A 17,573-nucleotide genomic window follows, 5' to 3' on the forward strand; every position below is an offset into this window, starting at 1 on the left:
GCGGTGGTCTTGAGGCGGTTTTGCCATCTGCTGGACAGACAGATGCAAACAGGCCAAACCTGTGTGGTAATCATGACAACCTCCGCGGAGTTGGCAGTTTCAACGCTGAATTTGAGCGCTCTTAGGTCTCGCCAGAAACAGGGGCAACTCCGCCGACTTTTTCACAGCAGGCGTCTTGATTTTGTGGCCGTCCAAGGGATGAACATTGACTATGAGGAGTATGCCGAGATGGCACGCGGGTTCTTTTTGTCCGGTTATAATGTGCTCGTGATGTATGCCGTGAGCCTTTCGGTGGGCTGTTTTTTGGTTTCTGCTATTTTGTCCGGACATAATGTCCTCGTGACGTATGCTCTGAGCCTTTCAGTGGGCTGTTTTTTTGTTTCTGGGAAAGGCCCTTCCTTATTCTACCTTGTCTTGCAATAACGAAGCTGAAGGGCGGTTAGTAAGCTGCGATTTTCTGCTCTACAGGAAGCTATGGCTACTGATCAGCATTTAACTGTTTAATAATATAGCAGAGCACGCCGGCCTGTTTCAAAGCACGGCTAGCTTAGTAGACTGTGACCAGCATGTTCTGCTAAAGGGAGACTAATTACATATGTGACTTGACTGATAGAGCTGTCCCTAATGCTCACAAAGAGAGGAGTAGAAAGTGTTACATGTTACAGATTATGCAGGACTCATTGACCAGGAGCCTCATGCCATGATTCTCGCTCATTCACACACGAGTGGCATTCTCACGCACTCATACGCTGTAAAATGTTTTTTGGAAAGAAACACATTTTCTGGCAGCTGGCCTGCCAGAGTCTGTACAGTTATGTTAAGTTCTTCAGTTATTTTAATCCATATGAAATTTCTGTAAAGCTCAATTTTCTGTTTTGCAGTAAGCCTGTGATTCTCAAATTTTTGTTTATTTTTTACTGAAAGCTTGTAAAATGTCTGTTAAGCTGACTTTTCTGTTTTCAGTTATTCTGTTATTTTACAATGTTTCTTTTCTATCATATACAGAAAATCTGTGTATATAAATTGAGTTCAGTTGTCTGTTTTTGACTGCCCTCTTAATTTACACATATTTTTATTTTTGTCTGCAGAAAATATATTTGAAATGCCTGCAAAGTTCTGTTTCCTGGTTTTTGTTCGTTTATGTTAAAGTTTTTCTTCCCGCACAAAACAGTTTCTGTGCAAGAATTTACAAAAGTGCACATTAAATTACAAATACGATCTTTACATCGTTTACACCAATGAAATTGTGAGATTGGCCAAAGGATGACTATTACTGCTGCAAGCTGCCATCCTGGTACATGAATTAGCAGCAATAAACAAACCAAGTTTCCATAATTCGCTTCTCGAGGGAAGTTGCCTCTAGCAAATTTAACAATAACTAAATATGAAGCCGTTGCACAAAACACTGGTTTTGAGTCGTACAGCCAAACAACTTGATATGAAAGAACATTTTATTGAAATGAAGCTGAAAACATAGTACCATGCGATTTAAGCACACGCCTCTGAAACTATATGAGCACCACAATTACCAATGGAATACTTAATACTTGAGCAAAAAATGTGCTGTACCAGAAAGAGCAACAGAAACAAAAATCTAGAAGTCGTAGTCTTTCAGTGCTGTTATCAGCGCAGCAACTCGGTGCCAGGCAGTGTAGCTTTCCGCTTGTCTTTTCAACCTTCATTCCTCATTCAGGGTTAATAGCTGCAATAGCCCTGGAACAAAGAGACATGACCTAAGAATAACAACGAGGCAAAAGAACTAACAACTTACTTTTTATAGTTGAAAGACAAAAATATACATGTTGCACATTTGTACAACCACTCCGACAAAAGCAAAACAAACTGAGATGTGTTAAAAAACCCAGGTCTCATGCTTGATCTCCTATATTCTGAGTGGTAAGAGCTAATAAAAAAAACACTAATCTTACTTTTTCCCACCTGGAAATAAAACTCTAGCTTTGTGAGGTGTCACTTTCCTCCTCAAACCTCCTTGGAAAGCTCCTCATAATGATAGAGCAGCAAGATTCGCTTTATCAAAAACCGTACATCAGCATGAGTCCCAGGTACTGCAAGGCGGAAATAGCATGTGGTGCTTCTACATTCTCATTGTTTATGAGGCGCATGTGTTTGTGGAGTTTGCGGTCATACATGAACCATCGGAAGCAGAAGTCTCTTGGACTGTAGTTAAGACAATTAAGTGCCCTGTTTCTCAGTGATCACATCATTTTACTACCAGATATTAAACAATTTGAGGTTGACTTTGTTCAACAAGTGAAGTAGGATTTCATACGGCGGGTAATAATAAAGCTGTCGGCTTCGTTCGTAGCTCATGCATCCTAGGAACTTTTAGCCCCGACAGTACATGTGGCCGCATGAATGAGAGGGATTGAATGGATAAAACAAGGTGCAACGTGCTTTACCAAAACATTAGGTCTTTACTACCTCTCTTCTGGCTACCCCTCCGATTAAAGAAAACAAAGCCTGAATGCCATATCCCAATTCCATTACCCTAAGTGTGTGCGTGAAATGTGGCGGGCAAAGAGCAGGACAGATATATTTTTCCTTCGCATTGATAATTTAGATACAGATCGATTTTTGTAACTTTCGCAGATTCTTATTTTAAATACCGAGTTACGTTGGTGTGGTCTGCTGAGCTGGTTTGTACAGCAAGGGAAACGTTATGTACCCAAAATGTATCAGTAGTTCAACGATTAACTTCGATAGACTTTTCTCTCTTTGATCTCATAGGCAAGGTTAGATTGCAATATTCATTGCCGTCCACTTCCAATGTCAGCTGTTTTTAAATTTTATTAATCAGCAGTACGGTTCGAGATATCGACAGTCAAAAATAAGCATCTGAAAGCTCGTTGAGCCGGCTTTCCAGCACTGCATATTTATAAAAAATTCCATCATGCACTTTTTATGCATGCATCAAATACAGGCACAATTGGCGTATTTGAAGGTGTATAAGTTAACTTGATATCGGTGGCGACACCACGCACAGCGATGGCATTGTATAGTTAGGTAATGTGGGCAAGCTAATTGAACAAGCTTTGAAAAGTGCATTTTTGACCTTCAATACTTCTAACTACATTGCCGAGTAAGAAAATTTAAAAACAAGGCTAACCTTCGATCTTTACAGATAAATTTCAAAACACAACCTTGACATTTAAAATAAGAAATAGAAAGTTTGTTAGCCTGTTTAAGTTCATCATTTGCCTAATTATTGATCCATATGAGGTACTTAATATCTGCTTTGCTGTACAATCCAGCCCAACGGAAAGCACTGGCGTATTTCTCACAGTTTTTGAGATACAAATCTGTCAACGTTAAAAATGAAGTCACCTTTCATAATATAGCTGCGTGTTTTGTCACTTGCTCTGTTTTCAAGTTGGGCTATAGCATCACAAACCACCTTGACGTTTAATAGACTGCATCCCTGTCTGTATGCACCTGCATTAACCTCCCAGTAGGACTAATAAACAGCACACAGGTGTGACCCCAGGCTGCTACTTTACTACTTTAGAGATAAAAGTTTTTTTTTACGATGTCTCGTGGTGTGGCACATATTTTCAAAAATGAGACTGCATAATGAGAGCATGTTATTACATCAGTCAATGGCAAGTAAATTATTCATTTCCTGTACTACAATGTTGCTAAAACTCCCTACCTAAGGGCAAATTTCTTACTTTGGTGCTGCTCCTATGCGACAGCACACTGCCCAAATATTTTTAGCTATTACTGCGCCTGACTGCCAGTTCATAAATTTGCAAAATAACAATGCCAACTTTCACCTCTATAAGCAAACTTCATTGACGGTATGATATTCTTGATGAATGCGCGAAATGATCAACAAGCTTTTCAGTTGAACTGTTTTTTTTTCGCATGCTTTGACTTTAACAGCGTAGTGACCGATTTTATAAATACGGTTTCGTAAGATTGGCTGACTGCACACTATGCATTTGCTCAGGGCGTTCTGTGACGACAGGCAAGTATACATGTCAGTGAACATCGGCTTCGATTCTTACCTCTGTGTGAATTCCAAGCACAGGCTCATCTCCTTCCGGTACTGGATGTTGAAAGCGAAGTGGGAAAAGAACAGGAGCTTGAAGGCCTCTCCTGGACTGGATGCATGAAGCACTGGATGGCTGTCTACGCAGACTGTGAATGCTTTAGCAGTAAAAAAATGTCCGTCCTTGAAAAGAGTTGGAAGAATTATTATTGAACTTGTTTCTTCATTTTCATGATGTCTGTCGGTTACATGTACAGCCCCCTCATTCAAGGGACTGGGTTCATGACCATTAGGTTGAGGAGGATAAGTGAAAAACGAGGAAGGGATAACAAATACGAATATGGCATTGGCCTAATGTAAGCACATAGAATCCACAGTCACCACTGAGCGTTTTCAGTTAGCGGCAAGCATCTTTTAGTAAATTTCATATATTTGTCTAATATTATAAAGATTTTCATTTCAGACAAGCTAGCATCCTTCAGTGCATTCTGAAGCTATTTTTTTATGAACCCTTCATTCAGTCATCAGTTATCTTGCCTTTTGCGCAGATGAAAGGAGTGCTTGGCAGATCCCCCAAGTCATCGTCACTGGCCGTTTCCTAATATGAAAAATCCAGTTCACATGTACATTAGCGTTAGGATTGGCGTTAGGATGCAATAAAAGAGCAATTGCATTAGGCCCTGAGCACATGTGTGAATTCACTTAATATCAGTGAGCACTGCATCGCACGCTAGAACGCACCACAGCAACTCCGCTGGCTTTGATGATAATTTTTCTTCTATGGCAAGGTTGAGATAAACCATTCAGCTTCTTCTGTTATCTCAGTACAAATGCCAGAGGTGTGGTATTAAAGCAATCACTGCACTGCCCTCATAAAACACAGTGCTCACTTGGTTATTATTTATGGAACATTTCACATTTTGCATTAACGTGTGGCGACTACAAGGAAATGACTGACGCAAAGTACATTTGTCAGTTTTTAAGGCGGAAGACTTTAATGCCTCATCGTTGTAAGCAGGAGTTGTCGAAAGAAATGTCACGCTTTTCAATTGGTCGAAATGGTCGTGACATCACAGTGCGCGAGTTTCAAACGGGGCCAATCGTACTTTGGCTAGTAACCACGCAGCCAATTAAAGGGATCGTATAGTGATGCTCCAAGTAAGTGGGACTGAGTTTAGTTCGTTGCTTAATTAACCAATGAGCTTAATTAAACTTTCTAGTCAGACCAGATAAATTAATATAACCGAGTAGAAAATTGATCGAGTCGGGGAATCGAACCAGGGTCTCCGGAGTGCGAGACGAGCACGCTAACCACTCCGCCATGCCAGCTCGATGGTTTGGAATGAACAAAGGCGCGTCTAGTGAATACGGTCTTTTCGTTCACTCTCATCTTCCTCCCTTCCCTTACGGCGAGGTTCAGGTGTCCACCGAGATATGCGAGACAGATACATTTCCTTTCCTCAAAAACCAATTTACTGACGAGCAAGGCGTAGAGCCGAATGAGCGATGGCGTTCTGTTGACTCCCTTCCAGCGTTGCAAGACGATCTCGCGTTCCACTCTTTGAGGCGAAGCTTAACATCTTAACCACGCATCAGTGACACAAGCAGCAACCCCGCATTTAAGCCTTTCGCCTCACCGCACTTTAGATCAACAAAGTGCCCCCTTGAATTTTACCTATGTTAGCTTGTAGAACAGCTCTGTCTTCTTCGAAGATTGCTCGCAGTTGTAGTGATGTGGCTTCGTAATCAACTGCCACTGACATCTTGTTAGTTTTACCAGCTAGTGTTTCTTGAAGACATGCCTTCGAACATACTCTCTTTACTTGGCTGTGCGCGTAACGAAAAACTTGCCATCCAACAGTCTTAAGTCGGTCATCGAAAGTCTGTGCAACACTTGAGCCTAGCAAGGTGTTTACGTGGTTGGTCAGGTGCATTGCTTGAAACAGAACTGACCAGCTTCGCTCAATGTATAGAATATTTGTGAATTCTATTCTGCAATTCTTCAAGTCCTTGACGTCTCCTTTCTTATGAAGTAATATAATGTTAGCGTTCTTCCAAGCTCCTGGTACGTTCGAGGTCACAAGGCATTGCGTATACAGGGTAGCTAGTTTTATGCGAAGCATACTACTTTAGCTACCACTTCAGCCCTTCACCGTGGTTATGCGTCTCCAAATCACGTGATACATGACGTCACACCACGTGACACGATGACGTCACGACAGTAGAGAAACGGGGGCCCATCGCGCGCCGTCGCTGTGGTTGTGCGCCTCCAAATCACGTGATACATGACGTCACACCACGTGACACGATGATGTCTCGACAGTGGAGAAACGGGGGCCCACCTCGCGCCGTCGCTGTGGTTGTGCGCCTCCAAATCACGTGATACATGACGTCACACCACGTGACACGATGACGTCACGACAGTGGAGAAACGGGGGCCCACCTCGCGCCGTCGCTGTGGTTGTGCGCCTCCAAATCACGTGACACGATGATGCCACACCACGTGACACGTGATACATGACGTCACACCACGTGACACGATGACGTCACGACAGTGGAGAAACGGGGGCCCACCTCGCACCGTCGCTGTGGTTGTGCGCCTCCAAATTACGCGACACGATGATGCTTCGCATTCTCCAGGCTTAACCAAGTTAAGCCTCAGCCATTTTTTTTGTAGCACAATCTCTCCTGCTTCCTTCAACTGTTGTGTACGAGGGGGGACCCAAAAAAAACCGATCTGAGAGCGCGCTGCCATTCGTAGACGTAGTAGAGAGTTCTACCGCTAGATGGGGTTAGTAGAGACCTTCACGAAACAGCTGTGCAGACGACATCAATTTGAAGGTAAACATTTCAGCGTACTGTTGTGTTTCGCTTGCAGTTATTTGTTCCGCCTGCGAAATCTTTATGGCAAATTTAAAAGAACAAAGAGTGTGTTTGAAGTTTTGTTTCCTGCTTGAAAAATCGGCAACAGAAGCTTACCAAATGTTGCAACAGGCTTTTAAAGAGGATGCTATGAGCCGCACACAAGTGTTCGAGTGGTTTGGGCGCTTCAAACGTGGTGAGATGAGTGTCGAAGATCATGCTCGTTCTGGGCTTCCTTCAACGTCTCGAAACGATGAAAACGTTGAAAAAATCCGTGAAAAAATGAACGAAGATCGTCGTTCCACGATCGACCAAACTTCAGAAGAGACAGGTGTGAGTTGGAGCTCGTGTCAGCGAATTTTGACTGAGGAGTTGCAAATGAGACGTGTTTCTGCAAAATTTGTTCCTCGCATTCTCACACAGGATCAAAAGAACATTCGATTGAATTTGAGCCGGGATTTAAAAAATGAGATTGAAAGTGATCCGAACTTCTTGACAAAAGTCATTACAGGTGATGAGAGTTGGTGTTACGGTTATGACCCAGAAACTTAGCAAGCGTCAAGCCAGTGGAAGTCTCCCAACTCTCCGAGACCAAAAAAAGCAAGACAGTTGAAGTCCAATGTGAAGACAATGATCATTGTCTTTTTCGATGTTCGCGGAATTGTGCACCAAGAATTTGTTCCCCCTGGCCAGACTGTTAACCAGCACTTCTATTTGGAAGTTTTAAGACGTCTGCGAGAGGATGTGCGGAGGAAACGCCCGGAACATTGGCGATCAGGTGACTGGTTCCTTCATCACGACAACGCCCCCGCACACACGGCCTAACGAGTGACCCACTATTTGGCCTCTCGGGAATGGGCTGTCGTTCCCCACCCTCCATATTCACCAGACCTAGCCCCGTGCGACTTTTTTCTCTTTCCGAGAATGAAGAAAAGCCTAAAAGGGAAGCGTTTTGGTGATGTGGAGGCCGTACAAACAGCTTCGCAAAGGGCACTGGACGATATCAAAGTTGAAGAGTTCCAGAGATGCTTCAAACAATGGGAAAAAAGACTTGACAAATGCATCGCATTTCATGGAGATTACTTTGAAGGTGACTGAAGGAATTTTGTGCAAGAGTTAATAAATAAAGTTTTTATACAAAAAATCCGGTTTCTTTTGGGTCCCCCCTCGTACATGTACAGAAAGTTGAGGCTGAAGCTTGGGAACGCGACGCGATTGTGGACACTGACATCGAACCGGTCGTTTTCAGTATCGACGATTCGCTCAATTCAACCTTGGATGAGTTGAGTTTACATTTCAGTGACGAAGACATAAGTGGTGTCGATGAGCTTCCTTGACTTGCAAGTGGTCGAGCCCAACCCCTCACACCATCAGTCAGAGCTGCGCATCCATAATAAAGTTTTTTACTCTAAAAGTTGGCCTCCTGTTTATTGCATCGCTGGAGTAGTGATATTTCTGTTGCCTCGGTATGCAAAACATATATTAGTTTGGGGCAACCTAAAAAGATTCAAAAATAATAAGCCCCTGCCTGTACCAGATACGTACAACAGGATTAATCCAATCTGAAAATAAAAGAAGAAGCCAAGACAGCAAAGAACTGTAGTTAATAATTTGTCACTGCATGAATCAAGATTTAACTCTTTCCTTAACGTGGTAAAACAAGCCATACCAGGGTGGCGTAAAAAAAATCGCCATAAATTCCTGCATTTTGCTCTCTCTCATAGCACATAACAGTGCAGCTAAAAGAGCTTCCTTTAGTGACAAATAAAAAAAACTGGGCATGCATTGCTTAGTTAGATAGAAAAGTCGCAAAAAATGGACTAAAAAAATATGACAGTGTAGTTTGAGAAAAAAATTTTAAAAACTGATGAACTGCTCGCGCGAACTGCTTGGCGCTACTCCACAGCGGAGTGCCACAGTCGGTCCCGGACCGCATTGCAGAAAACTCCATATGCAGCTCTGCTGGTGGCACGGAACCGTCCATCACATGCCGGGTACCTCCTGAGAAGACCAGGAAGGAGTAATGCCCTCGGCAACGGCGAAAACGAATGTTACAGACGGCCTGAATGGTGCAGAACAGGCCATTTCGCTCCATCGTTCAAAGGGACAGTTTGAATAGGTGCGGCGAGGAAAGAGTTAAGCATGCGATTTTAGTCAGGGATTCGTATACACTGCGCTTGAATTTATACAGCGAGTTTCGACAGCTCAATGAACAGTGTCCATCAAATAACGGATACGCGTAGATTCAATTACGAAGAGCGCGGTATTCGAACTGTTCTGAACAAAAGATTATAAATTAAAGTTATGTCAAATACGAAATCCTATAAAAAAAAGAAGAAAAAAACAAGTCACGAGGAGGATTTTAACTCATGCACCTGAAGTCCCTTGTCGCTTTCTCTGGAGCGACGCTTTAGACCACACGGCCATGAAACCAGCGCGGAGTGATACCTCTCTCTATTTTTTTTTTGCGGACTACTTGCGTACCTTTCGCATATACCTGATGTATGAAACGGATTATAAACAAACGACGCTTGCCGCTTCGGCGGCATCAGCGGCGGCAAGGGAATCGCGCGTGAGAACTCGTCCTGTTCTTTTAGTTGCCTGTCAACGCTGCACATTAAACTGAACAGGTTATGGTGCATAGGCTGCTTGAAACCATAAGGTGGAGGATGAAAGTTATATACAGCTCGGGCTTTCGCGCCATTTTTTAAGACGAGAGCCCTGTGACCATGCATTAACATTTCGCTGCAGCAATCCATTTCCCTCGCACGCAACATCCACAATACAGCTTAGAGACCACGTTAGATGACACAAAGCAAAGCACTCCGTCTGTTAGGAGCGGCATAGAATGATTTTTCACTAACCGTCCAAATAAAGCGATCCAGTAGATGCAGCAACAAGACATTCACTTGACATCCATCTTGCGAAGTGCAGCTCCGCATCAAATCAGGGCCACAGAGTACTAGCCATGCGGAACAATTAGCGGTACGCTTCCCTTTACTGTACTCATGGCTTTGAAAAATAAGCGGCAGTTTTTAAGGTTTTCAGGTGCATTATTCCTGGCTTATTTCTTACTAGAAACGCACGTGAATAGACCACGGCGGTCGCAAACAGATAATGTTTGTTTTTTGGTTGAATACATTTCTGTTATTTTCAGTCACGTAGTGTTCTGCGCGGCAACAATAATTTCCGCAAGAGTTCCTGTAATTTTACACACTCTTTTTTACAGTGTAGATAAGACTATGCATCTGCCGCACTCTTTTCACGGCAACTGTAATTTAAAACTCCACCAGTTTTGTTTTCTTTTTTATTATTACTGCGGCAGTCATTATTGTATGGTGGTTGTTCGGCTCAGGGGGAGTAATCACTAAACATTTGGGCGGCAGTGGGAACTTTAAAAGTTGAATTGATCTATGAACAGCAACTTATCGTTCGTATGCGCTCAAAACAGCTATCTTGATCAACTGGCGTCATGCCATTATTTCTTCTTGGGAGATGTTTAAGCAGGAGGTGCGAGCGATAGCAATTGATACTGGGGCTTTTAGGTCATTTTCGCAGGAAGTAACAGGAGAAGATTGGTTTGGTTTAGTTTATGGGGTTTAACGTCCCAAAGCGACTGAGGCTATGAGAGACGCCGTAGTGAAGGGCTCCGGAAATTTCGACCACCTGGGGTTCTTTAACGTGCACTGACATCGCACAGCACAAGGGCCTCTAGAATTTCTCCTCCAAAGAAGTTCCAGCCGCCGCGGCCGGGATCGAACCCGTAACAGGAGAAGACGCTACACAAGAGCCTGCACAACTTCAGTGAAGTAGAATTTGAAACAACTGGGTATTATCGGGTCCAAAATTCTACTGTGAAATCAGGACCACAAAAAAAAAATGGCTGTGGTTTGACCAATGGCCATCCAGGGTAGAATTGTGGAAACAACGGCGCGGCAGTCGCAGCGGCGGCGGCACTTCTGAGTCACACGCGTAGCGGAGGAGTGGGCGGTGGCCCAGCGCCGCAGCTGTACGCCGTGTGACGTCACCCCTCCTGGAGAATGCACTCCCGGCGCAGCGGCGAGGGCACCTCTGAGTCACCCGCGCAGCGGAGGAGTGGCGGCGGCTCCGCTTACACTCTCGTGTAAGACTGATGACACAGCGATGCTGTTTGAGTTTGGTTCGACTAAGTTAATCGTCCGTGATTACAGGCGTCATTTCTATCTGAGGCCGTATTACGAAACTGTCAAATCAAAAACTTCTCAAAAACGCGCCAATTAGCCCCGCCATGGCCGCGCTCCTATTGGTCGGCCGTGGCCGGCGGCCATGTTGCTTTTTTGCGTCATGAGTGGCTATCGTTTGCGTCACGGACATGACAGAAGTGATGACGTTGCACACCTAATTATGCAGGCGCAAATTGACGTTTTTTTGTGATTGCCTTGAGGCGGTCAATTTGACCGTTGCTTCTGTGACAAGTTTGTGACAGAAAATGGAGGCGGCCGCGGCGGTGTATGTGACGATACGACTGAGGCGGCTGCGCCGGCGTGAGCAACGTCGAAGGAGGGCGCACGAAGACGCGTTTGACTTGCCGGGCGAGCTGTTTCGACGCCTTTTTCGTCGACTGGAGAAGCAGACTGCGGAGTGGCTTTGCGACGAACTCGGCGATGAACTGGGAGGTGTGCCTGCGAGTACGCTGTCAGTGCAGCGGCGGGTGCTATGGCACTGCGGTTATTCGCGACCGGCGGCTTTCATGCAAGCTGCGGTTGGTAACGAGACGCACTCCGGCATCGCACAGCCGACGTCACCTCTGTGCCACAGCTACATACAAACAAAACATGCTTATATTGGCAAAGAATTTTATTTTGCCCCGCAAATCGCACTTCTTGGTCGTCTTCCCTTTCCCGATCGAGGAGAAAGAAACAGAAGAGCCGAACAACACAGGCCTTAACAAGTTGGTTTCGTCGATTTTTTTTTGCGTACTTAGGTCAACCGCACATTACCTGGATTTCAGACGCCGCGTAATAAAACAGTATCAAGGCGTGGAACAGCTGTTTTCATGCAAAGCGGCTTGTTGACGTTTTACCGCTGTCAGCGCACCCCCGCGGCAGCGAAAGCTACCCGCCAGCCACTTTAATAGCCCAGCTTCGTACGCTTCTTGTTTTGCTTAATATTTTCCAACTTTAAACATAGTGTTTCGACAAAATAAAATATTAATTAATTTTATCGCTGTGCATTTCTTTAGTCTTTTTACAGAAAATTCGTGTAAAAAAAAGCTCCCGCGCGCCGCTCTGCCGTAATTGGCTGATTCCTCGTTGCGTCAAGCGTCGATGTCACATCGTTTCGTCATTTTGACGTCGCTGTTAATAACTTTTGACAGAATTTGTGATCGTTCCGTAATACGGTGCCAGTTTCCCAGTTGTCGTCTATAGTACCCCCCCCCCCCCCCACCCCCAACAACTGATACAATAGCTGTCCGCTCCGACAGGGGCGTTAGGAGTCCGTGGGTGACCTCATTACTGCGACCGAACGGAACAACCTCCGGCTTAAACAGCAGCTCTGTTAAAATCACGATGTAAAAAAATACAGATGCGCCCGAATTTGATCTCATATACAAACAATGCAACAGGCGATACTTATGATGCAACTTGCTGTAATCATTCTTCATAATAAATTATTGTTAGAAAACCGTGTGCATGCCAGTCAGGATGGCCGAGCGGTCTAAGGCGCCAGATTTAAGCCCTGGTCCTCAAAAGAGGGCGTGGGTTCGATTCCCACTCCTGACAGTCATTTTTTTTTTAGCCTCCGCTTTTGTGGAATAGGCTGAGAATTTTTATTTCAAATCTTTTTCGATCGCCACAACACAGGATTTCTCAACTACTGCGTCAAATAGTGAATCCACCTTCAGAACATCTAGTGAATCCACCTTTAGAACAGTGAATCCACCTTGAGAACATCTCAGGAAGAGCTGAAGTTTTTTTTTTTCCCCCACTGTCAAAATAGCAGTACTCCCGATACAGTGTACTTTGTTTACCGCTGTGGCTACCTATCGAGAGAGTAAACAGCAGACATACACGGGAGAAAAACGCGTCAAAGTGCCCACGCTTTCTTCGAAGTAAAAATACACAGACAAAAAAGGCACCCTTAGCTCTCTGCACAAAGTAAGAGAGAGAGAGAAAGGAATTTCTATGAGAAGAAATGGAGGAGAGGTCGTCCGGTACAAAAAATAAAACTTCCCAAAAAATTAAGCGTTTGTTCGAAAGATAAAGAAAGATGTTATCGTACATCGTTTAGGGCTAGGATTAAAATGCTTAGACACGCTTCAATGTGTAACAGAGATTCGCTGTCTGTAATGCTGAGACAAAAGTAATTGCTTCCAATTGATCTCCACTTCATGCCGGTGTTTTTATAATATCAACTCGGATTTTTCAAAGGACACAGATTTTAGTTTTAAAACCTGCAGGATATATGTTAGTGCTCTCTGTACACGTGCACTATGACGTGATAGTGCTCATTAATTACATGGATAATTAACAAAAGTTAACACCTCAACTTTTTATTTTTTATTTTAAGGGGTAAAATTATATTGCGAAATTGAAGGTTGTCAGTATCCAAGCTCCAAACTAGAATATGCTACTTCGGTATGGGACCCTACTTATGAGAAATTAATTAGCGACACCGAGGTGGCCCAGAATCACTCCGTTCGTTTCATCCTTGCTGACTACAACCGTACGTACTGCCAGTGTAACTACCATGAAGTCTGATCTCTGCCTCCCATTGCTGATTTCGCGCAAGAAAAGTGTTCCGTATTGCCCTGTTCCAGAAGTTATATCATCATCCTGCTCTAGTTGACCACCTCATCCCCCAGCCAATTTATGTATTTCACCGCATTGATCAGTAGGATTCGTGTCATGTAACACGAAATGCTTCTCGCAATTATTACTGTCGCGAACCTCACGTGACTGGAACCACCTTCCGCAATTGTAGACATTGAAAATTATAAGCAGCTCCACGTAGCACTACCTAACCATGTATACCCAGGTGCTATTTAACATTCATGCAGCCAAGGGTATATTTCTTCCCGCTTTTGTATACTTAGCACTCCCTCTCTGTAATGCCAAGGCCCTTAGGGGTAATGTAAATGCATAAAAAAATAAAAGAACCGCCTCGAGCCCTGTTTTTAACTTTTCTTAATCGACAATGTGGTTCGAAATATCGAATGCCAAAAATACGCATTTTAAAGCTCGTTCAGTTGGCTTATCTTAACTATTACATAATATTCAAGTGCCGTCGCTGCGCGTAGTATCGCCGCCAAAATCATGCTCACTTTTTCTACATCATCGATTACGAAAACAGCGTCTGTATTTGATGCGTAAGAAGTGCTTGGTTTGGTTTATGGGGTTTAACGTCCAAAGCGACTCCGGCTATGATAGACGCCGTTGTGAAAGGCTCCGGAAATTTCGACCACCTGGGGTTCTTTAACGTGCACTGACATCGCCTACTACCCGGGCCTCTAGAATTTCACCTCCATCGAAACCGTAATGCAACCGCCGCGGCCGGGATCGGACCCGCGTCTTTCGCGTCAGCAGCCGATCGCCATAACCACTGAGCCCCCGCGGCGGTCGTAGGAAGTGCGAATGACGCCATTCTATAAATATGTAATTTTGAAAGCCTGCGCAACGATCTTTCAGGTGCGCATTTTTTACTTTCAACATTTCGAACCACATTGCTAACACTATAAAATTTAAACACTGAGCTCAGCTTCGATGCCGAGGGCCTTCAATTTCGGAAAATAATTTTCCCCTTTAAAACCCCGAATAAAAATGATTGGTTAATATCAGTTAATTATCCATCTAACTCTTACAGCACCACTTATTTTCGTCAGCAAAATGACCCAGAAATTGAAATAAAGCGAAATAAGAAGCGTATAATGGTGGCGGCTCTAGTCAAGGCAATGTTATCTAGAAACGGTTCGAGCAAGAGAATTTTCGATCATATGGCGTTTAATGTTCAAAAAACTTTTGTAAATTTAATATAAATTGTTGTTTTACATCATTTAAATACATAAAACACCGCGACAAAGCTTGAAATCTACTTTTGTTTTGTTCCAGACGTTAGTGCTACGTTCCGGGTAGTTGCAGACGACTGCAGCGCAGCTTGAGGTCCCGTTAGGCTTGAGTGCTCCAGTTTCGAGAGCGTATCTCAAAAACTTGGCTGAATTGCAGCTTAAACTTTATCGTCGAAGCAAGGTAAGTCATAGCGAAAAGCAACAATGCCAGTAGTTGCCGGTAAACATACCCACCGGAATCGCAAGGGCTGCTGAATCGGCTGAAGCCGGCGGCTCTCGCTTGGAAGGACGCCGCCATGTTTTCACGCTAAGGGCGCAAAATCCGCAACTGCCGCAACGCTAACTTGCGTACGCTAACGCTATTTCCCCGTTAGCTATGCACGCAATTACGCAAAGCCCGCAATACTAAAACTATCTAGTGTCCATATATGGGAAATCGGTAACTTTCGATTTTACTCTCACAGATCGCTGGGAGTCCACATATCGCTTCTGGCGGAGTTTAATAGCATCCTCGATCGACCACACCGGTGCGCACCGGGGCGCCTTGGTGCGCACCTTCCATCCTCGATCAACTGCACCGGTGCGCACCCGCAGTCTTCAATCACCGGAAGCGCACCCTACCGGGTCAGTTTTTCGTTGCCCCGACTCGCACCCGGAAAATCGGCGGTTCGCAAGGGTGCAATCCCGGTAAGCATTGCGGGACGCGTGCTGCGGACAAGCCGCCTTTACCCGTACACGGTGGCCCATACTATCCTGCTCGTGTCTGTGCACAGACTCACGCGATGGAGCAGAGAATACGGTTGGTTGCCGCCATTGATGAACTGCTGTCTAGTTCGTATGATAGCGAAGATGACATGATAATCGACTTGATAGCCTAAAAACGGCGATGAACGACCGAAAATTCGTTTATCGGGTCGTCAAGCGCCTCGCCGATACCGGAGTGAGCGTCTGTTTACATTGCACTGCTTGGCATATATAGCTGCAGTGTGCATGGCCTTTGACATGTGAAATGTGTGATTTATTTGCAGTTCTGAAAGCGTGTGACCGGTGTTGTGGTTTACAATCAAATGCACGCGCCAGAATAAAGGCACCCTATAGGCGGCGCTGCATGCACGAGCCCCCGCGGGGTGCAGCTTGTCCTCGATGTTGACCCTCGCCGGTGCGCTACCGCCGCGGTGAGCAGGAAACCGCGCTGGTTTCGGGGCGCACCCGGTGCGAGGCGATCGAAGACGCTATAAGTGATGCGACACTGCCCTACGATGGAGAGTGCTGCCACCGGTGGGGCTTGTGCGATACAGTCTGCTCTTCTCTAGCAGTTCCTTGCCGCCAGTCATTAATTTAACTACCACCTGCCACACTGGTGAGTTTGCTGACACTAAGGTCAGTCAGTCAGTGAATAAACTTTATTTAGCCAAAGTGTCGTAGCTTGCTACCCCTTGGGCCTCAGCCTAAGCTGAGTGCCCGGGGGGTTGGGCTACCTAGTGTTCCTGTATGTACTGGCTACCGTGCCGGGGACGGTGCCGTTGGTCGGTCACAGCCTCGGCTGTCAGGCTCTGACAATACGGTGGGCGATGATGATGATGACACCACCTTTATTTTCCACCAGATAAGGAGGCCCCCTACTCCCCGTCCCCGGGACGCTGGCCTGGGGGACGGGGGCCGAGACCTCCGTGATTAGAAGCAGGCAAAGAGGTCTTGACTCCTCGCGGCTTCTCCCGCCAGGCGGATGGCTTGTTGCTGCGGAGCAGGGGCCTCGCTCCGCAGCAGGGCTTCCCAGGTTTCTGTAGAATTTATATTTCCTTTAGCCACTGGTGAACTAGCGCATTCCCAGGTTATATGGCCGAGGGTTCCTCTCGCCCCACAGTGTTTTTCACTTGTCGTTTTGTTTCTCATCTCTCTGAACATGATATGCCCAGACCGGGTTTACGAACTTCCCAGCTTGGAGGCGCCGTGGTGCGATTGCCTCCCTATTGTTTAGACTTTTATCCGGTGGTGGCACCAGTCTCCTTTGTAACCTATAATTTTCAATAATATCCGTATAATTTTGCGGACACTCGTCCATGTTCCGGCAGTCCGGCGGCTCCACAGCTACCCGGAAGGGGAGAGCTCGGGGTAACTCGTGGGCCGCGTCGTTGCCAGGAACGGACGCGTGTGCGGGAGTCCAAATTAGGTTAATTTTTCTGTTTAGCCGTCTACTGGCCAGAATCCTTGCCGCTTCCGGCGAGATTCTACCCTTTCCAAAATTATAGATGGCCGTTTTGCTATCGCTAATTATAAAATTGGCTTCCGTTCCAACGCAAGCGAGCGCTATCGCAACTTCTTCAGCTGTTTCCGCGTTGCGGCTTCTAATGGTGGTTGCCAATACAGGGGCACCGCGTCCGTCGACCACTGAGGCGACCGCAGCACCCGACTTGCTACTTGCCGCGTCCACGTACGCAACCGCCTTGCTGTCCATCGGATCAAAGCGTCTGATTAGCGCTTCTGCTCTCTTCTCCCTCCTCTCAGTGTTGAATATGGGATGTATGTTACGAGGGAATGGGTAATTAATGATTAGATTTTTTCAGCAGTCCTGGGGAATGCTCGATTACGCTTGTAGTCCCCTATCTGTTTGCAGGCCTATCATTTCAAGGATGGCTCTGCCCGCGGTTGTTCGGC

General features: G+C 45.4%; 1 non-coding gene and 1 pseudogene across 1 annotated transcript; one reads left to right on the forward strand and one right to left on the reverse strand.

Moving 5' to 3' along the window:
• Nucleotides 1–1,594: 1,594 nt before the first annotated feature.
• On the reverse strand, nucleotides 1,595–13,841 carry LOC149352141 (uncharacterized; annotated as a pseudogene).
• Nucleotides 12,553–12,636, forward strand: TRNAL-UAA (transfer RNA leucine (anticodon UAA)). The gene has a single exon. It is a non-coding gene; the product is annotated as a tRNA-Leu (tRNA).
• Nucleotides 13,842–17,573: the final 3,732 nt, after the last annotated feature.

The sequence above is a fragment of the Amblyomma mixtum genome, chromosome 3 (genome assembly GCF_055824585.1).
Source record: "Amblyomma mixtum isolate Tamu chromosome 3, ASM5582458v1, whole genome shotgun sequence".
NCBI lineage: Eukaryota > Metazoa > Arthropoda > Arachnida > Ixodida > Ixodidae > Amblyomma > Amblyomma mixtum.